Below are 13,256 nucleotides of genomic sequence, written 5' to 3'. Positions count from 1 at the left end.
AGAACCAGCCAAACCCCCCTTTCTCCCTTCTTCTCTCTCCACCCCCGGAGCTGCCAGCTCCAGTTTTTGGTGGTTTCCAGGCTCCCCTCAGTTCCCACTTGGCACTCACCTCCCACCTCCACACACTCTGAGCCCAGGGCCTAGTGCCAGGCAGGCTGTAGGGCCAGGGGGTCTTGGTGAGCATCCTCCACTTCTACACCCAGGGTTCCTTTTGCCTCCCTGCCCCGTACCCCACCCGTGCTCCTGCTAATGAAGGGAGAGGAACGGGAGGGAGTGAGCAAAATTATATACACACGAACATACAAAAATTAGTTTAGGATCCGGGCCAAGAACCACTTGCGCTTGGCCAGGCATTGTGGGTAATTCATTGCTGATTACCATAAAAGCCATAGCCTGGCTGACAGGCGGCTGCGGGGCTTTTGTTTAAGATTCTGATGAATATATAATCTCTCTCCCCGCCTGGAGCCCACAGTTCCCCTACCCCCAAGGCTGCTAGGTCCCTGCCCACCCTGCTCTCTTCCCCCACTGCTGAACGTGAGTCTGCAGGTTCCCCGAGGGGCTGGCAGCCACCTCTGCCCCATGGAGTCTGCCCCTGTGACTGCGTCGGTGAAGCTTGGCTTGGCACTCGATGCTCACCACCAGCCACAACTAGCCCAGGCCTTGCACTGTGGCTGCTGCCCTGGGCCTGATTCCCTCTCTTCCGTGTGGATGTACTGGGCTTCAGCTGTTTGCTTGGCCCCATGCTGGGACTGGGGACACTATAGTGACTGATGCAGACAATCCTTGCCCTTAAGGAGTCTGGGGGGACGATGGATGATTAGACGGGCATTTATCCATAGTTAAAGAGTTCCCATCTCCTGCCCAGGAGATGCAAATTAAAACAAGATATCATTTCTCACCCATCCATTTAGCAAAACTGTTTGAAGTGTGGTATTATCCAGGGTGGCAGCGTCGAGGGGAACCAGGCCCTCCGGGCATAGCTGGCAGGAGAAGAAATCGGCATCTCTGTGACACCACGTCTTTTATTTTTAATATGTTGTTCTGGCCAGAGAATGCGTACACATGAGATACAATTGAGGATGCAGAGAAAAATGCATGGTGGAGAATCTCCAGATCCTCTCCCCTCTCTCTTTCCCCAGTAGCAGTCTCTTCCCAGAACAGGGTCAGTAGAGTTTTTCCATAAAGGACCACCTTGTAAATCTTTCCAGCTTTGCCGGCCGGATGATCTCTGTCTACTACTCAACCCCGCCATTGGAGCGTGAAAGCAGCCATAGACAAACACGTAAACTGGTGGGCGTGGCTATGTGCCAATAAAGCTTTATTTATAAAAACAAACGGTGGGCCGGATTTGGCCCCCGATGTGGCGATGATAAAAATAGTCTCCATCTACGCACCGTGGTACAGTCGCCCTGAGCCGAATGTGGCTATTGAGCGTTTGAAATGTGTCCAGTGCAACCGAGGAACTGAATTTTAAATTTTATTCCATTTTATTCCGTTTAAATTTAAACAGCCACATACGGCTCGTGGCTACGGTTTTGAAGAGCGCAGTTTATCTAGAAATCTTCTGTGAACATTTAGTAGGCGGCTGGATTTATATTCCCTTGTTTAACCAAATGGCAGCATCTTTTACATGCTGTTCTGTACCTTGTTTCCCCCCCCCCACTTAAAAATATAGTATCTTAAAAGTAATTTTATAATTGTACATCTGGTATTCTCATTCCTTTTCACAGCTGTGATACTGATCTCATAACACTAAGAGATACTGATCTCATAACACTAAGAGAACTAATCTCTTCGATCATTATTTGACCCCTTGTACTGTTATTTTTGTTTATTCATTCATTCATTTATGTATTTATGTTTTTGAGATGGAGTTTCGCTTTTATTGGCCAGGCTAGAGTGCAATGGCATGATCTCAGCTCACTATAGCCTCTGCCTCCTGAGTTCAAGCAATTCTCCTGCCTCAGCATCCCGAGTTGCTGGGATTACAGGTGCCGGCCACCACACCTGGCTAATTTTTTTGTATTTTTAGTAGAGACAGAGTTTTGCCATGTTGGCCAGGCTGGTCTCGAATTCTTGACCTCAGGTGATCTTCCTATCTCAGCCTCCCAAAGTGCTGGGATTGCAGGCGTGAGCCACTCTGCCTGGCCGCCTTGTACTGTTCTTTACTTAACCAATCTCCTATCAATAGACATTTAGGTTGCTTCAAGCCTTTTGCCGTGTCATTTCACGGGAAAGTGTCTGCTGGGTAGATTTCTAGAGGTGGTGTTATCAGGCCTAAAGGGAATGTATAAACTTAACTTGGGAAGATAATAGCCAATTGTCTCCTCGGGGACTATTAGGACCTACTCATTTCCGACTGTGTAGGAGGGGAACCTGCTTGTTTAGAACAAGCTGTAACCTGACCTTCCACCCCAGCTGCCCTTCACTGGACACCAGTGAGAGACAAAAATGCTTCCCCAAGGGGACCTGGGAGATGTCAGCATGGAGATTCGCCATGGCATTGGGTGAGGTTGGGAAAAAATGGAGGCAACCGAAGTGTCCACAGGGAATTGGGTGATACACGCCCAAGGCACAGCCTTGCCGTGGAAGATCCTACCACAGGCAAGAAGAGGCCTGGGCTGAGTGTGCTCCGTAGTTACAAGTCATGTGAGAACAGCCATGATTCAAACAGAATATCATTTTCACATACAAAAAAAAAATCACCCTGGGCCAGGTGTGGTAGCTCATGCCTGTAATCCCGGCACTTTGGGAGGCCGAGGCCGGCGTATCACTTGAGGTCAGGAGCATGAGACCAGCCTGGCCAACATGGTGAAACCCCGTCTCTACTAAAAATACAAAAATTAGCCGGGCGTGGTGGCGCACGCCTGTGATCCCAGCTACTCGGGAGGCTGAGGCAGGAGAATCACTGGAACCCAGGAAGCTGAGGTTGCAGTGAGCTGAGATTGTGCCGCTGTACTCCAGCCTGGGTGACAGAGTGAGACTCCGTCTCAAAAAAAAAAAAAAAAAAAAAAAAATCACCCTGTATTCTAGAGTTACCTTTGATCAATAACTACATGAGAAAAAGACACAAAGATAGATGGTAATGGCAGAGGTTGCTTCTAGGGGAGCATTAGAGGGACTCCCTCCCTTCCCCAAGTATTTGTACCTACTGTGTTGCTGGTTCTCTCTGTTCCAGGCATGAGGAATTCGCCCTTTTTTTTTTTTTTTTTTTTTTTGGAGACGGAGTCTTGCTCTGTCACCCAGGCTGGAGTGCAGTGGCGCGATCTCGGCTTACTGCAACCTCCGCCTTCCGGGTTCGGTTCACGCCATTCTCCTGCCTCAGCCTCCCAAGCAGCTGGGACCACAGGCGCCCGCCACCACACCCGGCTAATTGGAATTTGCCTTTAAAAAAAAACATATATATATATATATATTTATTTATTTTTTAGAGACGGGGTCTCTCTCTGTCACCCAGGCTGGAGTGCAGTGGCAGGATCATCACTCACTGCAGCCTCAAACTCCTGGGCTCAAGCTGTCCTACCACTTGAGCCTCCCAAAGTGCCGGGATTAGAGGCATGAGCCACCGTGTCCAGCTTCTAGGCACAAGGATTTTTTTTTTTTTTTTTTTGAGATAGGGTCTCATTCTCTGTCACCCAGGCTGGAGTGCAGTGGCACTATTATAGCTCACTGCAGCCTCGACCTCCAAGGCTCAAGTCATCCTCCTGCTTCAGCCTCCTGAGTAGCTACAACCACAGGCATGCCTCACGCTGCCTGGCTAATTTTTGTATTTTTTTGGAGAGACAGGGTCTCGCTGTGTTGCCCAAGTTGGTCTTCAACTCCTGGCCTCAAGTGGTCCTCCTTCCTCAGCCTCCCAAAGTGCAGGGATCACAGGCATGAGCCACCATGCTCGGCAAATAATAGCAGTTCTGAGGAGAATTTAGTAAGTGTGCCTGGATGGTGGGAAAAGCCTGGAATAATAGGTGGTGTGCTCACTGAGCACCTGCTGTATGCCCAGCTCAGTTCTGAGTGCTTTGCCCCTGCTAAGTGCTTGATAGGGGTTTTTATGTCTTGGGGAGATGGGGTTGGGTGTAGATCCTAACACCTGTTCAGAGAGACCACCTTCTCCTACCCAGGACCTGAGAGCTTGGGGAGCCACCTAGAGAGGTCATGCCCCCACCTGAGCTCTGGGGGGGGGGTAGTGGGAAGTTCTGCCACCCCACCCCCCCTCAGCAGCCCCCCATGTCCCTCAGTTGCCTCTCCCGTGGGATGGGACCTGGCCCAGGGTCCCCACCCTCTCCTTTTCTGTTTTGTTCAGGGCTAGTTAGTCCTCTTCCATACCTCTCTTGCCTCCAGACCTTGGCATACGCTGTTCCTTCTACCTGGGACACCCTTCCCGCTCCCCAAGCTCCCTGCCCCAGCCCAGCGCGATTTCTCCCATCCTTCTCATCTTAGACATCACCTCTTCCTGGAAGCCTTGCGACATCCCCCATTACAGCCCTGATCTCTTTTTGTTTGTTTTTTGTTTTTAGAAACGGAGTCTCCCCCTATCACCCAGACTGGAGAGCAGTGGCATGATCGCAGCTCACTGCAACCTCCACCTCCCGGGTTCAAGTGATTCTCTCACCTTAGCCTCCTGAGTAGCTGGGACTACAGGCGTGCACCACCATGCCTGGCTAATTTTTGTATTTTTATTTTATCTTTTTGAGACAGAGTTTCTTTTCTCCCAGGCTGGAGTGCAATGGTGTCATCTCGGCTCGCAACCTCTACCTCCCAGATTCAAGCGATCCTCCTGCCTCAGCTTCCCAAGTAGCTGGGATTACAGGCACATGCCACCACGCCTGGCTATTTTTTTTTTTATTTCTTATTTTTTTAGTAGAGATGGGGGTTTCACCATGTTGGCCAGGCTGGTCTCAAACTCCTGACCTTGTGATCTGCCTGCCTCGGCCTCCCAATGTGTTGGGATTACAGGTGTGAGCTACCACGCCTGGCCAAGACCTGGCCTTTAACTTCCAGGGCCCCCTGTCTGCCTCCCACAGTCATCTTGTGTCCTTAGTGCTCAGCCCAGAGCCTGGTATACAGTAGGTGCCTTATAAATGCTGGCGGGATGCTGAGAGACGAATCATTACTGGGGTGTGACAGTTTTTCATTCCTCAAATGCTGACATGGCATGGAGGGCCATAGCCCTCCGCGCTTCTGTTTATTTTATTGTTATTATTATTTTTTGAGACAGAGTCTCGCTCTGTCACCCAGGCTGGAGTGCAGTGGTGTGATCTTGGCTCACAGTAACCTCCGTATCCTGGGTTCAAGCGATTCTCCTGTCTCAGCCTCCTGAGTAGCTGGGATTACAGGCGCGTACCACCACACCCAGCTAATTTTTTGTGTTTTTAGTAGAGACAGGGTTTCACCATGTTGGCCAGGCTGGTCTTGAACTACTGACCTCAAGTGATCCACCTGCCTTGGTCTCCCAAAGTGCTGGGATTACAGGTGTGAGCCACCGCGGTCCTCACTCCTATTACCCCTCAAATCCTGCCCCTGCTCACTCACTCTGCCCACTCTCTGGACCAGCCCCCCTCTCTGCACCAGTCCCCCTCTCTTTTTCCAGAACTTAGTGTGTTCGTTCCCACCTCGGGGCCTTTACACGTGCTGTGTCCTCTGCCCCTGTCCTCTATCCCCGTCTGTCGCTGTCTCCCCAGAACAGAAGCCCTGAGAGGTTATCTGCCTTGATCTCTACTGTGTCCCCAGCACTCAAGACAGCTCTAGCACACAGTAGGTGCTGGAGTTTCAGCTGTGACCAAAACCAGATCCCACCCTTGTGCACGGGGACCAGGAGGAATTAGGAGCTACACCAAGCCCTGCCTTGGGGACCTCCCTGGTTTGTGCCTCGGTTTCCTTGATCTTTACAGACTTCAAACCCACAAAAATCAGCCCCGGGCACCAAAAGCCCATTTTCCCTGGTGCTTAGATGGGGAAACTGAGTCCCAGAGAGTGGTGAGGACTGGTTCAGGCCCACACAGCTCCCTTGGGAAGAGAACTTGGGCTTCCTGCCTCCTGTGAGCCACGGTTTTTTGGGGTTTTTTTTTTTGTCTTTTTTTGTTTTTGTTTTTGAGACGGGGTCTCTCTCTGTCGCCCAGGCTGGAGTGCAGTGGCGCCATCTCGGCTCACTGCAAGCTCTGCCTCCCGGGTTCACACCATTCTCCTGCCTCAGCCTCCCAAGTAGTTGGGAGTACAGACATGTACTGCCATGCCCAGCTAATTTTTAATTTTTTTTAGAGACGGGGGTCTCTCTTTGTTGCCCAGGTTGATCTTAAGTTCTGGCTCAAACGATCCTCCTGCCTTGGCCTCCCAAGGCTGGCCATGCCCAGCCTACATGAATGATTAAATCGGGGGCCAAGTGTGGTGGCTCACACCTGTAATCCTAGCACTTTGGAGGGCCAAGGCAAGGCGGATCATTTGAGGTCAGGAGTTCAAGACCAGCCTTGCCAACATGGTGAAACCCCGTCTCTACTAAAAATACAGAAATTAGCCGGGTGTGGTGGCATGTACCTGTAACCCCAGCTACTCAGGAGGCTGAAGTGGGAGAATCACTTGAACCCAGGAAGCGGAGGTTGCAGTGAGCTGAGATTGCCGTGCTACACTCCAGCCTGAGCGACAGAGTGAGACTCCATCCATCATCCAATCAATGGGGGGTATTGGGACATGGCAGAGTCATGAGCAAGGAGGGGAGGATTGGGGGGAGACCGTGATCACCCTTCCTGGGGACTGGTGGGTGCAGAGGGGGAGGATGCGCTTGAATGAGAGACCAGCAGGCATCTTGCAGAGAGGATGTGGCCAGATCCATTAAATGCATTTACAGCCAGGTGTGGAGGCTCATGCATGTAATCCCGGCACTTTGGGAGGCTGAGGCGAGTGGATCACCTGAGGTCAGGAGTTCAAGACCAGCCTGACCAATATGGTGAAACCCTGTCTCTACTAAAAATACAAAAAATAGCCAAGCATGGTGGTGGGCACCTGTAATCCCAGCTAATCGGGAGGCTGAGGCAGGAGAATTGATTGAACCTGGGAGGCAGAGGGTGCAGGGAGCCGAGATCGTGCCACTGTACTCCAGCCTGGGTGACAGAGCGAGACTCTGTCTCAAAAAAAAAAAACAAAACAGCAACAACTTTAATACACTTGACGCTGGCTCAAGGTGGGAGACGGTGGGCCTGGCAGGGGCCCAGGCTGGCAATGGGGCCTGGCAGGGGGACCGGCCATTCTGTCCCTCCCCCGTCCTCCACTTTTGGCTGAGTCAGCATGTTGGCGCTGCAGAGCTGACTCCGGCTGTGGCCTGGAAGCCTTTTCCAAATTTCTGCCCTTGGGGCTGGAGCAAGAGCTCCCAGAGGATGCTTTGCTGGCCAGCCAGGGAGATCCAGGTTCAAAGCCCAGCAGTGTGGCTTTTGCTTTCTGGCTTTCCATGTCACTATGTTGGAAATGTAGAGTTTGGATACCCTAACGTGGCTGCCCAGGGAGTGAGAGTGGCCAGGGTACTGTGGCTGCAGATGGCACCTGCTGACCTCTGTGCTATTGGCCAGCACCTCTAGTCTCTGCAAGGCCTCTGAGCCATTGATGTCTTCACTCTTTCATATCTATATTTTTTATGGAAATTTTTTTGTTATATATATTTTACCGCTTTTTCTTTTCTTTTTTTTTTTTTTTGAGACGGAGTCTTGTTCTATCACCCAGGCTGGAGTGCAGTGGCACAATTTCAGCTTACTGCAACCTCTGCCTCTTGGGCTCAAGCAATCCTGCCTCAGCCTCCCAAGTAGCTGGGATTACAGGCATGCACCACCATGCCCGGCTAATTTTGGTATTTTTTGGTGAGATGGGGTCTCACTATGTTGCCCAGGCTGGTCTCAAAAACCCAGGCTCAAGTCATCTGTCCACCTCGGCCTCCCAAAGTGTTGGGATTACAGGTGTAAGCCACCACACCCGCCCCACTTCTTCATTTAGAAAGCGTTTATTGAGCATATACTGTGTACTCGACCCTGGCAGTGACCAAGACTGACCTGGCCCCTTTCTCCCTGGCAGAGCTGGCCACAGAACTTTCTGCAGTGATGGAAGTGTGCTATGTGGGTTTCAGTACTCTGACCATGAGCCACACTGGAAATGTGGCCGGTGTGACTTGAGGAGCAGAATTTTAAATTTTATTTAATTTTTCTTTTTCTTTTTTTTTTTTTTGAGATGGAGTCTCGCTCCGTTGCCCAGGCTGTAGTGCTGTGGCATGATCTCAGGTCACTGCAGTGCCCACCTCCTGGGTTCTAGCGATTCTCATGCCTCAGCCTCCCACGTAGCTACGGCTACAGGTGTGCACCACCACACTCAGCTAATTTTTGTGTTTTTAGTAGAGATGGGGTTTTGCCATGTTGTCCAGGCTGGTCTCAAACTCCTGGCATCAAGCAATCCACCCACTTTGGCCTCCCAAAGTGCTGGCATTACAGGTGGGAGCCATGGCACCCCGCCTATTTAATTTTTCTTCATTTAAGTTTAATGAGTCACATGTGGCTAGTGGTCCTTTTTCTTTTTCTTTTCCTTTATTTTATTTTATTTCGAAGCAGAGTTTCGCTCTTGTTGCCCAGGCTGGAGTGCAATGGCGCGATCTCAGCTCACTGCAACCTCTGCCTCCCAGTTTCAAGCGATTCTCCTGCCTCAGCCTCCTGAGTAGCTGGGATTACAGGTGCCCACCACCATGCCCGGCTAATTTTTGTATTTTTAGTAGAGATGGGGTTTCACCGTGTTGGCCAGGTTGGTCTCAAACTCCTGACCTCAGATGATCCACCCATCTTGGCCTCCCAAAGTGCTAGGATTACAGGCGTGAGCCACCACACCCAGCCACTAGTGGTTCTTGTATTTGATAACTCAGACCCAGACAGTGAGTAAAGACAGAGAATTTCAGGTGACAGTAAAATAATGGGTAATGGGTGATGGGTGCTGCTTGAGCCAGGTGGTCAGCCAGGGCATTTCTGAGGAGGTGATCCTTGAGGGAGAATGGAAGGGTGAGAAGAAAAGTGACAAGAAAATGTAGAGGAACAGTGTTCCAGGCAGAGGCATAGCCCGTGCAAAGGCCCTGAGGCAGGACTGCACTTGGGGTGCTGGAGGAACAGCGAGGAGGCCCATGTAGCTGGAGCAGAGTGAGGGGGAGAGAGGGAGGAATGGAGGGCAGGGAGGAGATGGGGCAGGTCATGCAGGGCCTTGTGGGCCACCAGGAGGACTTGGGCTTTGACCCTGAGGGAGGTGGGAGCCATGGAGGGCTGTGGGCAGAGGAGGGACGGGACCTGACTCAGGTGCACACCGGCACCATGTAGTGGGTGCTGTGGGGAGGACAGACTGGAGGGCGAGGGTGGGAGGCTGGGGACCAGGGCAGAGGTGACTGTGCTGGTCCGAGCAGGCAATGATCAGGCTGGATGGGTTGGGAAGGGAATATGGAGAAAGATGGACAAAGTGAGTAGAAATTTAGGAGAGAAACGTGAGAGTATTTCCAGACCAACACCATATGGGGTGAGGGAGGAAAAGCAGTGAGGGCCAGCTTCCAGGTTCTAGCCTGAGCCCCTGGAAGGACAGAGCTGCTATCAGCAGAGTTGGGGAAGACATGGGAGGAATGGCTTTGCTGGATCCAGCCACGCCTGAAGGTGTCACAGATTTTCCAGGAAGGGGAAGGTAGCCTGGCCTATGGGGGCGGACAGGTGAAAAAGGCAGACATGGAGCTGGGGCGTGCCTGTGGTGGGCATCATGCCCACTGCGGTGCGGCTGGCAGGTAGACCCGGCGCCAGGGCTGTGATGTGAACATGGGTGAGGCGGGCTCCTGGCTGGTTGGCACCCGCCCATGCCCCGGGTCATGAATGCTGTGCTAGGTAGGAGGCGGGAGCCTTGGGCATGGGCAAGACCAGGGCAGGGAAGCCGAGAGGAAGCTGCCCAACCAGTTTCTCTCTGGCTCTCACAGCCAAGAGTACAGAGTTTGCACCTAAATGAAATGTCTGGGGGTTTTGGTGCCAAATATAAAGGAGGTGGGACAGACAGGCTGGGGGAGGGGGTCCTGCCCCGGTCAAGGGTATGGTTTTATCTGAGGGTTCCCCATCAGGGAAGGTTTAAAGGCTTGAGAACATCCCAGTGCAGTCACCCCTGCTTTGGAAGTTTCTTCAGGAGACAAAGGGACACAGCTGTGTCTAAGGATGTCCCTCACAGTGTTGTTTATAAGGGACATAATGGGATAAACAAGTGGGAATTGATTAAATTCTGTGACCTGGACACTGGAACATGGTCTGCTAATGGTGATCCCCATCGAACGAAAGAAAAGCACCCATTCGTATGCATAGAAGAAAGACTGGAAGGAGGCCGGGCGCAGTGGCTCACGCCTGTAATCCCAACACTTTGGGAGGCCGAGGCGGGCGGATCATGAGGTCAGGAGTTTGAGACCAGTCTGGCCAACATAGTGAAACCCTGTCTCTACTAAAAATACCCAAAAAATTAGCCGGGCGTGGTGGTGTGCGCCTGTAGTCCCAGCTACTCAGGAGGCTGAGGCAGGAGAATTGTGTGAACCCGGGAGGCAGAGGTTGCAGTGAGCCGAGATCGTGCCACTGCACTCCAGCCTGGGTGACAGAACGAGACTCTGTCTCAAAAAAAAAAAAAGAAAAGAAAAGAAAAGAAAGACTGGAAGGAAATGGTTAGCCTCAGGGCCATCGTATTTGCTGTTCCTCCTGCCTGCAACTCTGTTGTCATAGGTGTTTGTGTGTCTGATTTGCTCTCTTCCTCCAGGTGTAAATGCAATTATCACCACTTCTAAGAGGCTCCCCCAGGGACCCCCCAGTTTTTGCAGCCTTGCAGTGTGGTTTATTTAATTATTTTTGGCATCTCTTAGCACTGCCCGGCCTTATGTTATTGACAGTGTTTGTTTTTCTGTGGGTGTCCATCCCCCCTGCAACTAGTCTGTGCCCCCACACAGGGGCAGGAGTGCTGGTTCCATCATGCTTACCCCTGTGTCCTCAGCACAGCACACAGTAGGTGCTCAGCACATGTACAGGGAAAGAATGAATGAGAACGGCCGCATGAAACAGTTTCTCTCTAGGCGAGGGATGGATTGTGGGTAACTTTTATTTTCTTCTTTATGCTGATTTTACCTAATTTTCTGCTGCACGCGCCTATTTTATAATTAGAAGAAAAGTTATTTTGAAAAAAATTACCCCCCAACGTCCCAGCTGTGGGAGCTGACGTGATCCAGCCCCGTGTTCCTCCCCAAGGGCAGCCGCCTCCTGGGTGTATACAGAGGACATATCAATGGAACGTTTTTGGAGGGGTCCGGGGGTCAGCCCCCAAGGGCACGGGGTAGGCGGGGCAATCAGGGAGGGCTTCCTGGAGGTGGCCACCCTTAACCTTTAGGGTGCTCAGGCCAAAAACCCAGAAGTCATCCTTGAGTCCCCTCTTTTCTGTACATCCCCAAATGAGCCGTTTAGAAAATTCTTTTGGGTCTGCCTAGAATGTGCCCTTCTCCCCCATCCTCTAGCCAGTCCAGCCCCAGCCTAGTCATCCCCCACAGTCTGCCCTCCCCACAGCAGCTGAGCATGTCTGTGAGTACCTGAGTCAGGGCCTTCCTCTACCCACAGCCCTCCATGGCTCCCACCTTCCTCAGGGTCAAAGCCCAATTCCTCCTGGAGGCCTCTGAGGCCGTGCACATCTTGTCCCCATTCCTTCCCTCCCCTCCCTCCCCTCCCCTCCTCTTTGTCTCCCGTTCCTCACTCTGCTCCAGCAACACTGGCCTCCTCGCCATTCCTCCAACACGCCAGGTGCAGTGCTGCCCCGGGGCCTTTGCATGGGCTGAGCTCTCTGCCTGGAATCCTCTTTCACTTTCTCTCACCTTCTTCTGGTCTTCGTTCGCATGTCACCTCCCCTCTCTCCTATCCTGTGTTTATTTTATTTTACATTTTTTTAGAGATAGGGTCTCGCTCTGTCGCCCAGGCTGGACGGCAGTGGCACCATCCTAGCTCACTGCAGCCTCAACTTCCTGGCCTCAAGCGATGCTCCCGCCCTCAGCCTCCCAAGTAGCTGGAACCACGGTCATGCGCCACCAGGCCCAGCTAATTTCTAAAAGTTTTTGTAGAGATGATGGGCTATATTGCCCAGGCTGGTCTCAAACTCCTGGCCTCAGGCGATCCCCCCTCCTCATCCTACAACCCTGAACCCAATCATCCTCAGGGCCCTTACCACCATCTGACCCACAGTGGATTTGATTTCTTTTGTTTCTCATGTGTCACCCTCATTAGAGCATCCACACCCTGAGGGCAGGGATCTTTGTCAGTCTTGGTCACTGTGTGTCTAGGATTGTGCCTGGCATTGGGGCTTGGAAATGTTTGTTTAGAAAAGGGTAGGCTGGGCTTAACCTTATTACAGGCTCATGTCTGTGATCCCAGCACTTTGGGAGGCTGAGGCAGGAGGTTCACTTGAGTCTAGGAGTTCGAGACCAGTCGGGGCAACATGGGGAGATCCCATGTCTACAAAAAAATCCAAAAATTAGCCAGACGTGGTGGCACGTGCCTGTAGTCCAAGCTACTCAGGAGGCTGAGGTGGGAGGATCACTTGAGCCCAGGAGGTTGAGGCTAGGAGGTTGAGGCTAGAGTGAGCCATGATGGTGCCACTGCACTCCAGCCTGAGCAACAGAGCGAGACCCTGTCTTGAAAATAGGGTAGGTGAAGATGCCTGCTTTATGACAAGGGCACACACAGTGTGGCCTTTGGAGGAGAATAAGGTCGGAGGGGCTCTCCTGGGTGAGGCTGGGCCTGATTGTGCAAATGTCTGCTGAGAACCTCCTTTGTACTGTGGACCTGTGCTAGGTGCTGGGGACACTGGGTGACCGAGACAAATCCTGCTCTGCCTCCCGAGGTCACAGTCTGGTGGGAGAGGCAGACCTGGGGACTAGGCGCATGTAGGGCTCTGTGCTGATGGGGCCACCCAGCCAATGGGGAGGGCACCTGGCCCACCTCCCCCAGCCCCTCGGGGGCGGCTGTGTCCCCTGCCAACTGCAGTCACCACTGTGGAATAGGGGCAAGAGTCTGCCTCCATAGAGACATGGACAAGAGGCCCAGAGAGGGCAGGACTGGCTGGGAAGGGGCTGGCAAGCCCTTGTCTGCCGTCCCGAGTCCTGGGCAGCCCAGAGCCAGGCCTGTACGCCGCAGGTCATGCAGCCCCGAGCCTCCTGACAGTGTGGATTCATTGAGCACCTGTTCAGTGCTTGGCTTATGTGGCAGATGGGG

General features: G+C 52.3%; 1 protein-coding gene across 10 annotated transcripts in view; it reads left to right on the top strand.

The window, feature by feature from the left end:
* Positions 1 to 13,256, top strand: part of PTPRS (protein tyrosine phosphatase receptor type S) — a 134,663-nt gene that overhangs the window by 31,937 nt on the left and 89,470 nt on the right. The gene's annotated exons all lie outside the window — the stretch shown is intronic.

Source organism: Pan troglodytes, chromosome 20 (genome assembly GCF_028858775.2).
Source record: "Pan troglodytes isolate AG18354 chromosome 20, NHGRI_mPanTro3-v2.0_pri, whole genome shotgun sequence".
Lineage (NCBI taxonomy): Eukaryota > Metazoa > Chordata > Mammalia > Primates > Hominidae > Pan > Pan troglodytes.
The sequence above is the reverse complement of the archived record's forward strand: the minus strand, read 5'-3'. Positions and strand labels throughout refer to the sequence as shown.